The sequence below is a fragment of the Salvelinus alpinus genome, chromosome 26 (genome assembly GCF_045679555.1).
Source record: "Salvelinus alpinus chromosome 26, SLU_Salpinus.1, whole genome shotgun sequence".
Lineage (NCBI taxonomy): Eukaryota > Metazoa > Chordata > Actinopteri > Salmoniformes > Salmonidae > Salvelinus > Salvelinus alpinus.
In genome coordinates, this window is record NC_092111.1 from 2080017 (window position 1) to 2092631 (window position 12615).

A 12615-nucleotide genomic window follows, 5' to 3' on the forward strand; every position below is an offset into this window, starting at 1 on the left:
CGTACCGTAAATGCCGTAAATGGGACAATTGATGGTACTACAACCATCAAACTAACCATAGTAGTTTAAAGGATCATTTAAAAACTGACGCAAATTAATGTTATAAATGTATCGTTCCATTTACCAATTCAGGCAACATGGATTTTTGTCCATATCGCCCAGCTCTTTTGGTAAGCACCTGTTTTCAAAACTACATTTTCCATCAAGATAGAACTGCCAAAGGGGGAGGAGTGCAATCTACTCCAGAGATGGCCAGCAAAGTTCTGTCATACTTTCCAGGTCGATGCCCAAACAGCTCGAGCTTCTAATTTTAAAAATGAATCTCTCCAGAAATAAGTCTCACTGTTGCCGCCTGTTATAGACCCCCCTCAGCTCCCAGCTGTGCCCTGGACACCATATGTGAATTGATTGCCCCCCATCTAGCTTCAGAGTTTGTTCTGTTAGGTGACCTAAACTGGGATATGCTTAACACCCCGGCAGTCCTACAATCTAAGCTAGATGCACTTAATCTCACAAATTATCAAGGAACCCACCAGGTCCAACCCTAAATCCGTAAACATGGGCACCCTCATAGATATTATCCTGACCAACTTGCCCTCCAAATACACCTCTGCTGTTTTCAATCAAGGTCTCAGCGATCACTGCCTCATTGCCTGCATCCGCTATGTGTCCGTGGTCAAACGACCACCCCTCATCACTGTCAAACGCTCCCTAAAAAACTTCTGCAAGCTTTCTAATTGACCTGGACCGGGTATCCTGGAAGGATATTGACCTCATCCCATCAGTTGAGGATGCCTGGTCGTTCTTTAAAAGTATTTTCCTCACCATCTTAAATAAGCATGCCCCTTTCTAAAAAATGTAGAACTAAGAACAGATATAGCCCTTGGTTCACTCCAGACCGGACTGCCCTCGACCAGCACAAAAACATCCTGTTGCGGACTGCACTAGCATCGAATAGTCCCCGCGATCTGCAACTTTTCAGGGAAGTCAGGAACGTATACACGCAGTCAGTCAGGAAAGCAAAGGCTAACTTTTTCAAACAGAAATTTGCATTCTGTAGCTCTAACTCCAAAAGGTTTTGGGACACTAAAGTCCATGGAGAATAAGAGCACCTCCTCCCAGTTGCCCACTGCACTGAGGCTAGGTAACACTGTCACCACGATAAATCCACGATAATCGAGAATTTCAATAAGCATTTCTCTACGGCTGGCCATGCTTTCCTCCTGGCTACCCCGACCCCGGCCAACAGCTCTGCACCCCCCGCAGCTACTTGCCCAAGCCTCCCCAGCTTCTCTTTCACCCAAATCCAGATAGCAGATGTTCTGAAAGAGATGCAAAACCTGGACCTGTACAAATCAGCTGGGCTAGACAATCTGGACCCTCTCTTTCTAAAACTATCCGCCGCCATTGTAGCAACCCCTATTACCAGTCTGTTCAACCTCTCTTTCGTATCATCCGAGATCCCTAAAGATTGGAAAGCTGCCATGGTCATCCCCCTCTTCAAAGGGGGTGACACTAGACCCAAACTGTATAGACCTATATCCATCCTGCCCTGCCTTTCTAAAGTCTTCGAAAGCCAAGTTAATAAGCAGATCACTGACCATTTCGAATCCCACCGTACCTTCTCCGCTATGCAATCTGGTTTCCGAGCTGGTCACGGCTGCACTATAGCCACGCTCAAGGTACTAAACGATATCATAACCGCCATCGATAAGAGACAATACTGTGCAGCTGTATTCATCGACCTGGCCAATGCTTTTGCCTCTGTCAATCACCACATTCTTATCGGCAGACTCAACAGCCTTGGTTTCTCAAATGACTGCCTCGCCTAGTTCACCAACTACTTCTCAGACAGAGTTCAGTGTGTCAAATCGGAGGTCCTGTTGTCCGGACCTCTGGCAGTCTCTATGGGGGTGCCACAGGGTTCAATCCTTGGGCCGACTTATTTTTCTGTATACATCAATGATGTCGCTCTTGCTGCTGGTGATTCTCTGATCCACCTCTATGCAGACGACACCATTCTGTATACTTCTGTCCCTTCTTTGGACACTGTGTTAACTAACCTCCAGACGAGCTTCAATGCCATACATCTCTCCTTCCGTGGCCTCCAACTGCTCTTAAACGCTAGTAAAAACCAAATGCATGCTCTTCAACCGTTCGCTGCCCGCACCTGCCCGCCCGACTAGCATCACTACTCTGGACGGTTCTGACTTAGAATATGTGGACAACTACAAATACCTAGGTGTCTGGTTAGACTGTAAACTCTCCTTCCAGACTCACATTAAGCATCTCCAATCCAAAATTAAATCTAGAATCAGCTTCCTATTTCGCAACAAACATACCCTCGTAAAACTGACTATCCTACCGATCCTTGACTTTGGCGATGTCATTTACAAAATAGCCTCCAACACTCTACTCAGCAAATTGGATGCAGTCTATCACAGGGCCATCCGTTTTGTCACCAAAGCCCCATATTCTACCCATCACTGCAACCTGTATGCTCTCGTTGACTGGCCCTCGCTTCATATTCGTCGCCAAACCCACTGGCTCCAAGTCATCTACAGTGGGGTAAAAAAGTATTTAGTCAGCCACCAATTGTGCAAGTTCTCCCACTTAAAAAGATGAGAGAGGCCTGTAATTTTCATCATAGGTACACTTCAACCATGACAGACAAAATGTGAGAGAAAAAAATCCATAAAATCACATTGTAGGATTTTTTATGAATTTATTTGCAAATTATGGTGGAAAATAAGTATTTGGTCACCTACAAACAAGCAAGATTTCTGGCTCTCACAGACCTGTAACTTCTTCTTTAAGAGGCTCCTCTGTCCTCCACTCGTTACCTGTATTAATGGCACCTGTTTGAACTTGTTATCAGTATAAAAGACACCTGTCCACAACCTCAAACAGTCACACTCCAAACTCCACTATGGCCAAGACCAAAGAGCTGTCAAAGGACACCAGAAACAAAATTGTAGACCTGCACCAGGCTGGGAAGACTGAATCTGCAATAGGTAAGCAGCTTGGTTTGAAGAAATCAACTGTGGGAGCAATTATTAGGAAATGGAAGACATACAAGACCACTGATAATCTCCCTCGATCTGGGGCTCCATGCAAGATCTCACCCCGTGGGGTCAAAATGATCACAAGAACGGTGAGCAAAAATCCCAGAACCACACGGGGGGACCTAGTGAATGACCCGCAGAGAGCTGGGACCAAAGTAACAAAGCCTACCATCAGTAACACACTACGCCGCCAGGGACTCAAATCCTGCAGTGCCAGACGTGTCCCCCTGCTTAAGCCAGTACATGTCCAGGCCCGTCTGAAGTTTGCTAGAGAGCATTTGGATGATCCAGAAGAAGATTGGGAGAATGTCATATGGTCAGATGAAACCAAAATATAACTTTTTGGTAAAAACTCAACTCGTCGTGTTTGGAGGACAAAGACTGCTGAGTTGCATCCAAAGAACACCATACCTACTGTGAAGCATGGGGGTGGAAACATCATGCTTTGGGGCTGTTTTTCTGCAAAGGAACCAGGACGACTGATCCGTGTAAAGGAAAGAAAGAATGGGGCCATGTATCGTGAGATTTTGAGTGAAAACCTCCTTCCATCAGAAAGGGCATTGAAGATGAAACGTGGCTGGGTCTTTCAGCATGACAATGATCCCAAACACACCGCCCGGGCAACGAAGGAGTGGCTTCGTAAGAAGCATTTCAAGTTCTTGGAGTGGCCTAGCCAGTCTCCAGATCTCAACCCCATAGAAAATCTTTGGAGGGAGTTGAAAGTCCGTGTTGCCCAGCAACAGCCCCAAAACATCACTGCTCTAGAGGAGATCTGCATGGAGGAATGGGCCAAAATACCAGCAACAGTGTGTGAAAACCTTGTGAAGACTTACAGAAAACGTTTGACCTCTAGGTAAAGCCCCGTCTTATCTCAGCTCACTGGTCACCATAGCAGCACCCACCCATAGCATGCGCTCCAGCAGGTATATTTCACTGGTCACCCCCAAAGCCAATTCCTCTATTGGCCGCCTTTCCTTCCAGTTCTCTGCTGCCAATGACTGGAACGAATGACAAAAATCACTGAAGCTGGAGACTCATATCTCCCTCACTAGCTTTAAGCACCAGCTGTCAGAGCAGCTCACAGATCACTGCACCTGTACATAGCCTATCTGTAAATAGCTCATCCAACTACCTCCTCCCCATACTGTTATCTATTTTATTTATTTTTGCTTCTTTGCACCCCACTATCTCTACTTGTACACTCATCTTCTGTACATCTATCACTCCAGTGTTTAATTGCTATATTGTAATTATTTCGCCACTATGGCCTATTTATTGCCTTACCTCCGGTATCCTACCTCATTTGCACACACTGTATATAGACTTCAGAACATCAGCTATCTGGATATGGGTAAAGGAGAAATGGGGGAGGCTTGGGCAAGTTGCTGTGGAAGATGCAGGGCTGTTGACCAGGGTAGGGGTAGCCAGGTGGAAAGCATGGCCAGCCGTAGAAAAATCCTTATTGAAATTCTCAATTATCGCGGATTTATCGGTGGTGACAGTGTTTCATAGCCTCAGTGCAGTGGGCAGCTGGGAGGAGGTGCTCTCTCCATGGACTTTAGTGTCTCAGAACTTTTTGGAGTTTGTGCTACAGGATGCAAATTTCTGTTTGAAAAAGCTAGCCTTTGCTTTCCTAACTGCCCGTGTACTGTATATTGGTTCCTAACTTCCCTGAAAAACTTCATATCGCGGGGGCTATTCGAAGCTAATGCACTACGCAGTGAGCAGTGATGTTTTGGGGCTGTTGCTGGGCAACACGGACTTTCAACTCCCTCCAAAGATTTTCTATGGGGTTGAGATCTGGAGACTGGCTAGGCCATCAACTTCCGGGTTGGAGCGAGCGGTCGCATTCGCACTTTGGTCCGCAGGTAGTATAACTTTTCATTACATTTCATTACATTTCATTATAGTACAACGGTTTGATTTGTCTAATCTTAGCAATTTCTTCTTAGCTAGCTACATAGCCGTCTTTGTATCAAAGATAATTGCGTAATTATCGTATTCCGTCGTCCTAACGTAGTCTACACTGCTATCTGCCCAGCAGCTAGCCAGCTAGCAAACGTCTACCGAATAGCAGCACTGTAGAAACTATTACACTCAACTGAACGACTTGATTAGTGTAGTGTTAGCTAGCTACATAGTTGTCTTTGCTGTCTTCGTATCCAAGATAATTGTGTAGTTTAGAGTGTGTAGTTTTAGAGTGATTATCTTAATTTACCGAGGTTAGCTAGCCAGCTATTTGTCGTCCTTAACGTAGGAGACACTGCTAGCTACCCAACAGCTAGCCAACGTCTACCGAATAGAACTTCCGCACTCAACAACCCGGTCGCATTCCGCTTCGCTCCACAGGTAGTATCACATTTTCATTTCATTACAGTACAACGGTTTGATTTGTTTGATCGTAGCTAGCTACATAGCTAGCTACATAGCCGTCTTTGTATCAAAGATAATTGTGTAGTCTAGAGCGATTTTCTAGGTTAGCTAGCCAGCTATTGTCGTTCTTTTAACGCAACGTAACGTAATCAACACTGCTAGCTAGCCAGCTAGCCCCCGAATAGCAGCACTGTAGAAACTATTACACTCAACGGAACGACTTGATTAGTGTAGTGTCAACAACGCAGCCACTGCCAGCTAGCCTACAAAGTCAACAACGCAGCCACTGCCAGCTAGCCTACTTCAGCAGTACTGTATCATTTTAATCATTTTAGTCAATAAGATTCTTGCTACGTAAGCTTAACTTTCTGAACATTCGAGACGTGTAGTCCACTTGTCATTCCAATCTCCTTTGCATCAGCGTAGCCTCTTCTGTAGCCTGTCAACTATGTGTCTGTCTATCCCTGTTCTCTCCTCTCTGCACAGACCATACAAACGCTCCACACCGCGTGGCCGCGGCCACCCTAATCTGGTGGTCCCAGCGCGCACGACCCACGTGGAGTTCCAGGTCTCCGGTAGCCTCTGGAACTGCCGATCTGCGGCCAACAAGGCAGAGTTCATCTCAGCCTATGCCTCCCTCCAGTCCCTCGACTTCTTGGCACTGACGGAAACATGGATCACCACAGATAACACTGCTACTCCTACTGCTCTCTCTTCGTCCGCCCACGTGTTCTCGCACACCCCGAGAGCTTCTGGTCAGCGGGGTGGTGGCACCGGGATCCTCATCTCTCCCAAGTGGTCATTCTCTCTTTCTCCCCTTACCCATCTGTCTATCGCCTCCTTTGAATTCCATGCTGTCACAGTTACCAGCCCTTTCAAGCTTAACATCCTTATCATTTATCGCCCTCCAGGTTCCCTCGGAGAGTTCATCAATGAGCTTGATGCCTTGATAAGCTCCTTTCCTGAGGACGGCTCACCTCTCACAGTTCTGGGCGACTTTAACCTCCCCACGTCTACCTTTGACTCATTCCTCTCTGCCTCCTTCTTTCCACTCCTCTCCTCTTTTGACCTCACCCTCTCACCTTCCCCCCCTACTCACAAGGCAGGCAATACGCTCGACCTCATCTTTACTAGATGCTGTTCTTCCACTAACCTCATTGCAACTCCCCTCCAAGTCTCCGACCACTACCTTGTATCCTTTTCCCTCTCGCTCTCATCCAACACTTCCCACACTGCCCCTACTCGGATGGTATCGCACCGTCCCAACCTTCGCTCTCTCTCCCCCGCTACTCTCTCCTCTTCCATCCTATCATCTCTTCCCTCTGCTCAAACCTTCTCCAACCTATCTCCTGATTCTGCCTCCTCAACCCTCCTCTCCTCCCTTTCTGCATCCTTTGACTCTCTCTGTCCCCTATCCTCCAGGCCGGCTCGGTCCTCCCCTCCCGCTCCGTGGCTCGACGACTCATTGCGAGCTCACAGAACAGGGCTCCGGGCAGCCGAGCGGAAATGGAGGAAAACTCGCCTCCCTGCGGACCTGGCATCCTTTCACTCCCTCCTCTCTACATTTTCCTCTTCTGTCTCTGCTGCTAAAGCCACTTTCTACCACTCTAAATTCCAAGCATCTGCCTCTAACCCTAGGAAGCTCTTTGCCACCTTCTCCTCCCTCCTGAATCCTCCTCCCCCTCCCCCCCCCTCCTCCCTCTCTGCAGATGACTTCGTCAACCATTTTGAAAAGAAGGTCGACGACATCCGATCCTCGTTTGCTAAGTCAAACGACACCGCTGGTTCTGCTCACACTGCCCTACCCTGTGCTCTGACCTCTTTCTCCCCTCTCTCTCCAGATGAAATCTCGCGTCTTGTGACGGCCGGCCGCCCAACAACCTGCCCGCTTGACCCTATCCCCTCCTCTCTTCTCCAGACCATTTCCGGAGACCTTCTCCCTTACCTCACCTCGCTCATCAACTCATCCCTGACCGCTGGCTACGTCCCTTCCGTCTTCAAGAGAGCGAGAGTTGCACCCCTTCTGAAAAAACCTACACTCGATCCCTCCGATGTCAACAACTACAGACCAGTATCCCTTCTTTCTTTTCTCTCCAAAACTCTTGAACGTGCCGTCCTTGGCCAGCTCTCCCGCTATCTCTCTCAGAATGACCTTCTTGATCCAAATCAGTCAGGTTTCAAGACTAGTCATTCAACTGAGACTGCTCTTCTCTGTATCACGGAGGCGCTCCGCACTGCTAAAGCTAACTCTCTCTCCTCTGCTCTCATCCTTCTAGACCTATCGGCTGCCTTCGATACTGTGAACCATCAGATCCTCCTCTCCACCCTCTCCGAGTTGGGCATCTCCGGCGCGGCCCACGCTTGGATTGCGTCCTACCTGACAGGTCGCTCCTACCAGGTGGCGTGGCGAGAATCTGTCTCCTCACCACGTGCTCTCACCACTGGTGTCCCCCAGGGCTCTGTTCTAGGCCCTCTCCTATTCTCGCTATACACCAAGTCACTTGGCTCTGTCATAACCTCACATGGTCTCTCCTATCATTGCTATGCAGACGACACACAACTAATCTTCTCCTTTCCCCCTTCTGATGACCAGGTGGCGAATCGCATCTCTGCATGTCTGGCAGACATATCAGTGTGGATGACGGATCACCACCTCAAGCTGAACCTCGGCAAGACGGAGCTGCTCTTCCTCCCGGGGAAGGACTGCCCGTTCCATGATCTCGCCATCACGGTTGACAACTCCATTGTGTCCTCCTCCCAGAGCGCTAAGAACCTTGGCGTGATCCTGGACAACACCCTGTCGTTCTCAACTAACATCAAGGCGGTGGCCCGTTCCTGTAGGTTCATGCTCTACAACATCCGCAGAGTACGACCCTGCCTCACACAGGAAGCGGCGCAGGTCCTAATCCAGGCACTTGTCATCTCCCGTCTGGATTACTGCAACTCGCTGTTGGCTGGGCTCCCTGCCTGTGCCATTAAACCCCTACAACTCATCCAGAACGCCGCAGCCCGTCTGGTGTTCAACCTTCCCAAGTTCTCTCACGTCACCCCGCTCCTCCGCTCTCTCCACTGGCTTCCAGTTGAAGCTCGCATCCGCTACAAGACCATGGTGCTTGCCTACGGAGCTGTGAGGGGAACGGCACCTCAGTACCTCCAGGCTCTGATCAGGCCCTACACCCAAACAAGGGCACTGCGTTCATCCACCTCTGGCCTGCTCGCCTCCCTACCACTGAGGAAGTACAGTTCCCGCTCAGCCCAGTCAAAACTGTTCGCTGCTCTGGCCCCCCAATGGTGGAACAAACTCCCTCACGACGCCAGGACAGCGGAGTCAATCACCACCTTCCGGAGACACCTGAAACCCCACCTCTTTAAGGAATACCTAGGATAGGATAAAGTAATCCTTCTCACCCCCCCCCCCCCCCCTTAAAAGATTTAGATGCACTATTGTAAAGTGGCTGTTCCACTGGATGTCATAAGGTGAATGCACCAATTTGTAAGTCGCTCTGGATAAGAGCGTCTGCTAAATGACTTAAATGTAAATGTAAATGTACGCCACAAGATATTTTTGTGCTGGTCAAGGGCAGTCAGGTCTGGAGTGAACCAGGGGCTATATCTGTTCCTGGTTCTATTTTTTTTGAATGGGGCATGCTTATTTAAGATGGTGAGGAAAGCACTTCTAAAGAACAACCAGGCATCCTCTACTGACGGAATGAGGTCAATGTCCTTCCAGGATACCCGGGCCAGGATGATTACAAAGGCCTCCTCGCTGAAGTGTTTTAGGGAGCGTTTGACAGTGATGAGCGGTGGTCGTTTGACCGCAGACCAATTATGGACGCAGGCAATGAGGCAGTGATCGCTGAGATCCTGGTTGAAGACAGCAGAGGTGTATTTGGAGGGCAGGTTGGTTTGGATGATATCTATGAGGGTGCCCGTGTTTATGGATTTGGGGTTGTACCTGGTAGGTTCATTGATAATTTGAGTGAGATTGAGGGCATCAAACTTAGATTGCAGGACGGCCGGGGTGTTAAGCATGTCCCAGTTTAGGTCACCTATCAGCACGAGCTCTGAAGAAAGATGGGGGGCAATCAATTCACATATGGTGTCCAGGGCACAGCTGGGGGCAGAAGATGGTCTATAGCACGCGGCAACGGTGAGGAATGGGAGTGGAGCTAGGCTCTGCAGGGCCTGGATTAACCTCCACATCACCAGAGGAACAGAGGAGGAGTAGGACAAGGGTACGGCTAAAGGCTATAAGAACTGGTCGTCTAGTACGTTCGGAACAGAGAGTAAAAGGAGCAGGTTTCTGGGCACGGTAGAATAGATTCAAGGCATAATGTACAGATAAAGGTATGGTGGATGTGAATAGAGTGGAGGTTAACCTATGAGAGAGATAATGTCCCTAGAAACATAATTTAAACCAGGTGAGGTATGTATGGGAGGTGGAACTAAAGTGTTAACTAAGGCGTTATTGAGCAGGGCTAGAGGCTCTACAGTGAAATTAGGCAATAATTACTAACCAAGACAGCAATGGACAAGGCATATTGACATTAGGGAGAGGCATGCGTAGCCGAGTGATCATGGGGTCCAGTGAGTGGCTCGGGCCGGAGACAGGGCGATTGAGGCAGCTAGCGGGCCGGGGCTAGCAAGCTAGCAGAAGGACCTTAGAGGGACGTCACGACGGAAGAAAGTCTGTTGTAGCCCCCTCGTGCTGTTACGTCTGCAGACCAGTCGTCGTGGATCAGCAGGGCTCAGTGGGGTAAGAGTCCAAGCCAATTGGCAGAATAGGTATAGCTGCCAAAGAATTTGTCCGATGGGCCTCTTAAGCTAACAGTCCGATATGCTCTACACAGCTAGCGGGCCGCGGCTAGCAGATGGGCATTCAGGGGACGTCGCAACGGAGGAGCCAGTTGATAAACCTCCTCGGGCGAATTACATCGGTAGTCCAGTCGTGATGGGTCGGCGGGGGTCCAGGCCGATTGGCAAAATAGGTATTGTAGCCCAAGGAGTGGCTGATGGACCTTTTCGGCTAGCCGGGAGATGGGCCTAGCAAGGCTAGCTCCAGGCTAATATCCTTCATCTATGAATGAGTGCACAGGCTATTACAGCGTTTCCTAAACTTGGGACCCCAAAGGTGGCACATTTTGTTTTTTGCCCTTACACTATACAGCTGATTCAAACTATTAGTTGAATTAGCTGTGTAGTGCTAGGGCAAAAACCGAAACGTGCACCCCTTGGGGTCCCGAGTTTGGGAAACCTGGGGCTATCATATTATTGCTTGTTGTTTATTGCGAACTAACAGTTTTGGATGTGGCTCACTGACCTTGCATAGCCAGGTCATGGATGTAGTGGCTCACCATCGCCATCTACCGGATAATTGAGATTACACCATAAAATAGTACTGCGACATTTACTATAGTTAATTATTGAAAAGTAGATGTTTTGGGGGCTCCTTATCGTACTGTCAACTACATTATGCGATTACCGACTTGTAAATACAGAGCACAACCATGCAGATAACCATGCACAGTATGCGATTTTCTCCACCCGGAACTAGGGGTGTGTTCGTAAATTCATTAATTATTCTGCACTCTGGCACACTCAAAGGGAGTGCTCTGAATCGTAGATAGCCAGAGTGAATTTACAAACGCACTCTAAATTTGATTGCTATTGTGACAGTACAGAATGAAGATGAGCTAAAACTGCTGTCTTTATTCAAGCTCCACCACATACCTTTATTAATAAACACAACATGAAGGACTGAATAGTAGGTATGTGGTGGAGCTTGAGTATGTGGGCTCCATTTATTTTATACCTACTTTTTTCGCCCCTGCACCCCACTAAAAGATGTACATTTGATCACACTTTACCTCAAATACCCTTGATTGTTTCTGATACCCAAATGTGTAATCATTGCACAAAGCATATTGATCATAAACATTTTGAATAATATAAACAGCACACAGTATATTCTGCAAAAATATTTTACACTTACAAGGCAATTATTTCATTCTTTATCTTTAATGAATTCAGGTAGGAATACAGTATGAAAACATGCCAGTCCCTGAAGAACATGGAAAGGCAATTGACAACACAAGAAAAGGCATTTCAGTGATTCCCACACCCACACATAGTTTATACAAAGAAAAGCAATCATACCAGGTTGTTGAACTCTTGACATTAAGCATTTTAACAGGAATGTTAGTTGTAATAGTCACTACAAAAATACAGCACAGAGAAATAGAAAAAGTTTGACAGTTAAATGTTAGTTTCATTACGAGAAATGCAATCTACCTCTTACTCAATATCGCATACAATCACTGCTTTACATAATAATTTTTGGAGAAGGCATTTAAGACAGACATAATAAATAATGAGAAAGTACTAATAAATATAACTATTTAGAAACATAGGCTTTGTGTGTCATAGTTGCTCTAGAGGCTTCAAATGTAATGCAGCTGTATATTAAAATATCTTGCTCATTTCTTTAATATAGGGACAATGCATTGTCTGGCAGAATGATAATGAATATAGTAGTTAGCCAATAAAAAACATTACCCTTTACCAAAACCAGTCAGTATCTGGTGTGACCACCATTTGCCTCTTGCAATGCAACACATCTCCTTCGCATAGAGTTGATCAGGCTGTTGATTGTGGCCTGTGGAATGTTGTTCCACTCTTCAATGGCTACGCGAACTTTCAGGATATTGGTGGGAACTGGAAAATGCTGTTGTGCACGTCAATCCAGAGCATCCAAAACATGCTCAATGGGTGACATGTCTGGTGAATATGCAGGCCATGGAAGAACGGGGCCATTTTCAGCTTCCAGGAATTGTGTACAGATCCTTTTTTTCTTTTCTTCCACCTTTATTTAACCAGGTAGGCAAGTTGAGAACAAGTTCTCATTTACAATTGCGACCTGGCCAAGTTAAAGCAAAGCAGTTCGACACATACAACACAGAGCTACACATGGAGTAAAACAAATCCTTGCGACACGTTCATTATCATGCTGAAACATGAGGTGATGGCGACGGATGAATGGCATGCCCATGGTCCGCAGGATCTCGTCATGGCATCTCTGTGCATTCAAATTGCCGTCGATAAAATGCAATTGTGTTCGTTGTCCGTAGCTTATGCCTGCCCATACCATAATCCCACCATGGGGCACTCTGTTCACAAC